Source organism: Zosterops lateralis, assembly GCF_965231275.1.
Source record: "Zosterops lateralis genome assembly, chromosome: 17".
In the NCBI taxonomy this organism is placed as follows: Eukaryota; Metazoa; Chordata; class Aves; order Passeriformes; family Zosteropidae; genus Zosterops; species Zosterops lateralis.
In genome coordinates this window covers 11,676,323-11,683,999 of record NC_139777.1, presented here as the reverse complement: position 1 = coordinate 11,683,999, position 7,677 = coordinate 11,676,323, and positions in this window count along the sequence as shown.

The following is a 7,677-nucleotide window of genomic DNA, read 5'->3' as shown; positions in this document are numbered from 1 at the left end:
TTGTTTTTTGCCCTTGCACTGTCACCTCGAGGAAGTGTCTTTATCTTACATGTAATTGCTCTTTAAATGTTTGATTACAACCATTGGATTCCTCTCCCAAACCTTCTCTTCTCAAGGCTAAACACACTCAGACCCTCAGCCTCTCCTCATGTCCCATGTGGTGCAGGCACTTCACTCTTTAGTGACCCTTCCCTGAGCTCTCCCCAGGTCATCAGGATCACCCTGGTGACAAAGGGCTCAGGGTGGGACACTGTCCCAGGGGCTGCCTCAGGAGTACGAGCAGGGCTCCCTGCCCTGGCTGCTCCCTGTGCACAGACATTGCCATTGCAGTGTTTGTGCTTGCTCTTAGCACAGTGTACAAAAGGATGTCCTCAGATGATCTGTGTCCTGATATCCATGTGTTTTCCTCTACAAAGCAGGAAATCAGGACAATTGTATAACGCAGAAGTTTGTGGAGAAGTTTGTTCTTTGATATGAGCTCTTTCTCAAGTTCAGTGTCAGGAAAAACACTGAGCTACTGCAAGGACACTTGAGCTTCATGAGTGCCTGGATGCTGTACTGTTTTTGATCTCCCATTCTAACACACTGTGCCAGGCTGTGGCAAAAAGCATCCTGGGACTGGGAGAGACATTTCTGTCATTGCTGGGGACTCCAGTGCTTATTTGGCAAAACAGCAACCAGCATGGAGCAGGGACTAAGCAGTGAGAGGGGAAGCCTTGAAACCCGGGCCTGCACTGCACTATTTTCAAGCAGTTTGGGACCTAAAATCTGCCACCACAATCTGGGAGGTGACCCCAGCCATGGGGGAATTTCTTGGCCCATTGTTATGGATGCAAAAGTATTAGTAGCAGGCTTCCTTTGTGCAGCTGTAGGGAATTACCTTCAGTGCACTCACCTCTGACAGTGAAGGTGTCCCCTCCTGTCCCCAAAATGTTGAAGAAGTTTGTCTTGATGGATGTTATTTAACAGTGATTTGTTCACAAAGGTCACCTTGGCTCTGACAGGGTCTGAGGCCGTGTGGGATTCACTGAAGCATCTGATCCTGATGAAAAGTCTTACATGGTAAAATGAGTGTCCTTTCTCTTACTGCCAGTTGTTCTGGACTCTTAAGGAATCATTAACAAGTAGTAAAATAATAGCCACTCTAAATCACTTTGGTGTCCTGTGATAGTACAACAATGATTATTATTCTCTACCCCTTGTGATCTTCTTGGAGAAAGTACAATTTAAATACTATTTCAGTCAAGCGAGATCATTTCTAATTTACAAACATGTAAAAGTAGCTTTTTATCTATTTCCTAATTTGTATACTCAGCTTTCTTATAGAAACTCCTATTACTGATAGATAGGAAATCTCTTAGAATTTTTCAAAGTGGCAGTATAGTGTAAAAATGAATGTTTCAGGATGTAGAAAAAATTACAAGTTACAAATATACAGTTTTTCAGCAAACACACATGCTACTCCTCTGACAACTGAAAGGGCCTCACTGGTATTGTCATCAAATTATTTTTTAAAAAAATCAATGTGTGATTTGCCTCCTCTATAAAGTATTGAAATAAAATTTTAGCTTCAAGCACAAATGGAAGCTCAAACTCTTAACTGTGCCTCTGGGCTACACCCGGGGTGTTCTGGAATGTGCATCTCCCACTCTATCTGTGATCTTTGCATGATCTTCCCTAAACATTCACTCTTCTTTTGTATGAGCTTAAGGGAGGACCACTGACATTTGAGTAGTTAGAAGAGATTTTTGCTCTTCTGGGACAGATCTCAGAGCAGATTGTGAGCTTGTATTCCAGTGGGATGTATTCCCTCTGCATGTGATCTGTCTGAATGGTGTTGGAAGCTGCATCTTGCCTGGGGTGACTCCAGTCCTGCCCCTGATCTGCACAGCTCAGTCCTACAGTCCTCAGTGCAGTTTCCAGTGAGCAACGTCCTGATGGTATGAAACTTCTTAACTGGTGCTGAAAAATACTTTCCAAATTTTACACACCCTTCTTAAACATAGTGTACTACACAGTGTAACTGCTTCTGAATCACCCTAGTTCCACACCTGCAGGGTTGTGAAAGTGCAGAGCTTTTCAAAACTCTCCACCTTGTCCTCTGCAAGCAGGTACAGAGAACCTGTCATCAGTGCTAATCCTCCTGCCCAGCTCCCACCCTGTTCACACTCCCAGCCTGTACTGTGAGCAAGGCTGCCAAAAGCTTTGTTCCATGATCCTTGTTCCTGATAGATCCACATATGGATTTTATGTGCTGTGCCATAAAATGTGTATGGGGGAAAATCAGGAATTTTTCCTGTAGGTACAAGAAACAGAACAAGAGTAGCTGCTGCACAAATTGGATGTAGTTCTGGCCTGTGCTGTGGGTCCATCCCAGATCCTGCTGGGCCCTGAGCTTCCTGGCAGCTCAACAGGCTGTCAGAGCTATCCAAGCCCACAGGAGCTTTTCCTTTCAGTAGCATTACTTGAAAAATAGGTGAAGTTATTATGTTCTGCTGCTAAAACTGTTCTTAATTAGGCTCTTATTGATTTCCCACTCCTAATTGCTAATAGTACCCTTCTCTGGCTTTAAAGAAGTAAATTGGAGGTGTGGAGTCTCCATAAAACCAAGATGACTTTTATGAGAATTTTCTTGGAGTGAGTGGGGAGGAAGGGAAAAGGGAAAAGCATTCCAGGGATTTCTCTCTGTTCATTTACTATTGGTATAATTATGCAATATGTGGATGTGTCATTGTTTGCATTTAACACTTGAGCTAAATAATTTGGTTTATGATAGTAAATGTGATTCTAGGCTGTAGTTATAGATTGTGCCATGGATTGGATGGAGGAAAAATATTGCTGTAATGATTGGGTTGGGTAGAAATGATAATTTTGTATCAGATCTTGGAGCAAGAGCCTGGCACCACTGAAGAGAAAGAAACAAGGATACAATGCTTAATTTTTAGTTGCTTTGTGGTAACCCTGGGACGGCAGGAATGCACGGAACTGCTCCAGGAGGTTTTCTCCGTGAAGAACATTTCTTCTGGTGGGGAACATCCATAACTGAGCCCCACTGTCCCCCCCTGTCTCCCTGGGCTCTGAGCGCTGTGGGGAATACCGGCTCCTCCAGTCAGTCGGGCTTTCTGCCCTTGGCAGCTCACAGATAACACCAAAGATACGGCTTTTGAAGCCAGTTTATTCCTAAATATTCCCCTCCTTGTGCCTGAGCGGTGCATTCTTAGGCGTAATCAGCCTCTGTGCTCCCGCAACAAAGGAAAGGGCAGGTGGCTCGAGCTCCGGGAATGCTGATGGTCCTCGAGTGCTGCCTGTGCTTTGAGCACCGCTGCAAATCACCGGCGCTCTGGGCACCGCTTGAAACGTGAGGTTTAAAACATCAGCGACCTGCCTGCAGCTGGGCTTAGCTGTGCCACAACCTGGGGAGCTGATTTGCCTCAGCGTTTTGAAGAGTTTCCTTCCCGTAAAGAGACGATTATATTTAATTATCAGTTTGTCTGTCCCGGTGTAGCTCCTGACATCACAGTGTGAGGAAATAGATCTGCACGTGTAAAGAGCAAGTAGGAGTTTTTTGATCTGCTGTCAGTAAACATTCATCTAAAAATGTAAGCAACCAGCTTGTGCCTCAGTCAAAATGCAGGAAACATCCACACCCATCAATGGGTCACCTCTCGTCATGTCCTGATGTGATACATGTGGAGAAATCCTCACCTAAATGCACACACAGACTGAAATAAATCGGTCTAATGGAGAAAATTATTGATATCTGAACTATCAATCCTTTCAGAAATGTTCTTCTTTCTACAAAATAACATTTAAAGTCTATCCAAAGATTGCATCACATTTATTTTGGGGGAGGTACCTCTGCAGAAATGTACCTTCTAATTTATTGATATTTTTTGTTTTCAGATGTCAGTATATTTTTCACACTCTTCATTATTGCCATTTCTCTCTTTTTCTGACAGTAAACTGTGTATAATCTGTTTTGTTGTTGGTTTGGGTTTTTTGTTGATTTGTTAGCTTTTCCTTTCCCCTAGTAGCGATTTGTTTGCAGGCAATTTTTTTGCTTTTATCCTGACCAGAGATTCCTTAAAGAATATTTCCCCAGGTTCTTTCCAACAATGTTTTCAGTTCTCTCTTATTTTCAAGAAGCTTAATATATTTTTTATACAGTATTATTAAGATTTTGTCCCCATTTAATTTCTTAACCAAACGCTTTACAAACACTTTTAACTGAAGAGCCCCTGGGACTCTGTGGAGCAAACTGGACATTTGTATCAGGCTATGACATTAGTAGATTATGATCTTTCCCCCTTTGCTTAGATTTCTTTAATCAAATTAAACTGTCAGATACAATAAATAATAACATATTTGTTGCTGTTTATTGCTGTAAGGCAATCAGAACATACCCACAGAGGCTGAGGCTATTGTTTAATTACATTGACTTTGAGAAAATCGAGTAGGGCAACTGAGGCTTTCATTGGGTCTCCTGGAAAAGTGGAGAATTATTTCAGTGGAAGAGGCAGCAGCAGCTCAGCTCCTGTTCATTTCTCTCCTGTATTCTGTGCTGTTGAGATCCTATTTTCCCTAAAGCATTTCTGGAACATGAGTGTTCAAAATACTTGTGAGAGTTGGGATGCTGATTATGCAGCTCCTTTGCATAATTCCTTCTGTTATTTAGGTTTAGCAAGAGTAGAAGTGGCAGGCCAGCATGTATCTATCTCTAAAAAATGTTTTTCTGGACATATTGTTTCAAGGGAAAGGGAAATCCCAAGAAGGATTAACAAGACTAATATATACAAAATATAATGGATTATATCATGAGGATAATGAATAATGTCCTGGGTTACTTAGTCTATTATTTATGAGATAATAATACTAATACTTCTATTTTAATGAGAACGCTGCTCAACTGAGAAGTTGTTTGTGGGGATTAATCTGCCCTGCCATCAGTTGGCTAAATCTGGTGGCAGTCTGCATTGGCTTTGGGGAGTAATTTTTAATCTCTTATTCAACTTTATTAGTCCCAGTGGAAATTTCAAACCCATCTCGTGCCATTAGTCCTCCACTATTAACCTCCTTAAGTATAAGACTTAATAAAACACTAATAAACCAAAAATAATTTAAATTATTTGCTGTCTTGGCCTGTCCTGTAGGAAGAATACAGCCCTGAGAGTGTTGATTTTATAAGGTTGGCAATGCTGGGATACTGCAGGGCTGAGTGTAAGTAGTGATCACACAGAGATAATTGAATCAGCTGTTGAAGAAGTGAATGTATTTCCTTGCCTCATTTCTGTTGGTCTATCTGCATATAGACCTATTTTTATGTCCTCTGATATTTCTCCTCTGTAGAGATACTAATCAGAAAATTACTCTTGAAAGTGTCCATTTTTGTTATCTCTTTTGTCTCTTGATAAATACGTGGTTTTGTTCAAGTTTCTCAATCTGATCCTCTCGGTGAATAAGAATAGAATGACCTTGCTTTCATTCTGATAACCTTTTAGGAAAGCACCTGTTTTCCTACTGATTTTTTTCTTCTATATACATCATACCTACTGGACTTCAGATATTTTTTCCTTTCAGTAATTCCTCTTCAACTGATTGCACATTTTAGTTTCCACATTGTTGTCATCCTTCTGTGACTAATTCTTCTAATTAGAGCCAGGTTTTGCTCACTTAATCAAGATTGTAGAAAGAGAAAAAGGACTTTTGGCATAAAAAAAAGGTGTTAAACAATTCTCTAACTGCCACCCTCCATTATTAGAACCATTTTAGGAAAGCTGTGCTGAGAACCTTTGAATTTATGTTTTGTCCACTTGCAAATATGAACTCTTTTCCAAGTTCTTACTGCAGGATTAGGAAATTGTCAAAGGAGGGTAGAGAAACTACTAACATAATATATGGCCTTCTGCAAATAAAATAACTGCAAATTTCTGTCTGTGTTTGTTCTTCATTGCTTGTACAAAGGATACTGTGTAAGTTAGCAGTTCTGAAGAGCAACCCCACAGAAATCTGCTTGCCTTATCAAGAGATGTGGATGAATGCCAGGGAAGACTGGAGGAGTTCCTCCGTGGGAGGTACTTTGCATGCTGATGCATCTTTCTCTTTGTAGTTTGTTTGCTTTACCATTGCTTTATCATTTGTCATCCTCAGGAGGAAGACTTCTACCGAAAAGTTTGGAAGAGACTTGGCTAAGAGCCAGTAACTCTCCAATTTTCTGTGCTACAGTTTCATTTCCGGAGGACAACACAGCAATTGCAGCTTCTACACAGTTCATGATCTGCCCTGTGCCCCATCAGACAGCTGTGGCTGGTCAGTGGGGAATGCAGATCCAGGACATTTATCCTGTTTGGTCTCCATCAGCAGCCTGGGGTGGGAATTTGAACCAGTTCCTGGCTGGTTCCCGTTCCTCCATCCCCTGTTTTGTCTATCAGGTAGGAACAGACATATTCATGATAAGCTAAATGTCACCAGGCTCTGTCCAGAGGGGAGCAATCATTCTAGACATGGATCAGAGGCACTGTATGTTACTTAAACTATTTGGCATTCTCACTCCCATTAAAATCTCTCTTACCTCAATAAATTGTCCTGGCTCACAGGCAACAGTAGAGAAGTACTCTCAGTATATAAAATTATTTGTCAATTTGTCTAGTATTGAAACCTTAAATCTGCTTGAAGAGAGATCCTCCAGGGTGATGAGAGACCCACTGAAGCACACACTGCCAGCTGAGTGTGAGGAGAAGAAATGACTGTTGTGTCTGACGTGGTGTTCACTCATCATGCCAGATTTACACGTGCTTGTTTTGAAAGCTTTACACAAAGAAAGATTGAACATATTTCCAATCTGAAAACCTGCCTGACCTTTCAGAGACCTTTTGTATGCACTGAATTCATGCAGTGAATCATTGGGTACACCAACAACCTACAATGCTCCCAGGTTTCTCTTTGGGCTGCAGATATGAGGATGTGGAGATGAGATATTCAGAGCCTTGACAAAGCTGCCTCCCCTTCTGACACTCTTGTAGTTGGTGGTGGTTTCTGCTTAGTTTGTGGCCTACAGAAATAAAAAAACCAAGTTTGTTTCCACTGTACATAAAGATAGGAATTGTGTGATTACTATTTTTCAGATATTGATTCTCCATTAGTGTTTCAAACCTTGGAATTTTGTTGGTGTGGCCACACGAGGAGCTGTGGACAGAGGCTACAGCATTGCTCAGCCTCTGAGCTCTCTTCTGCAGAGACCAGGGTGAGAACACAAAGCACATTAGAGTAGATCAGTTCCTGACTAATGTTTGCTTTTGCCTGCCTCTGTAGACTGACACAGAAATGGAATTCATGAAAACCAAACTTTTTGTCAGTTGCAAGGACCCGGAGGAATATGCGTCAGTCTCTGTAAAGAAGTGCCATCTGCAGCCTATCTTAGGCAAACTGTTTCCTGATAATTAAGGTTAGTAAATAAGTCTTTTATTTTCCACTGAAATACACAGCAGGGAAGGTCAGAACTAATGGGAATTTTGGATGCTCAGCAGCTTCCAGGGTTAATTTTTTCTCTGTTGGATTTAAAGCTAACATTTCACAGTCATGTAGGACAAACTGAAGAAGGTGTTTGGGAGAAATGCCTAAACTATCAAAGGGTAGCACTGTCTTATAAGAGTATAGCTGCCCAAACAATAGAGAGATTTT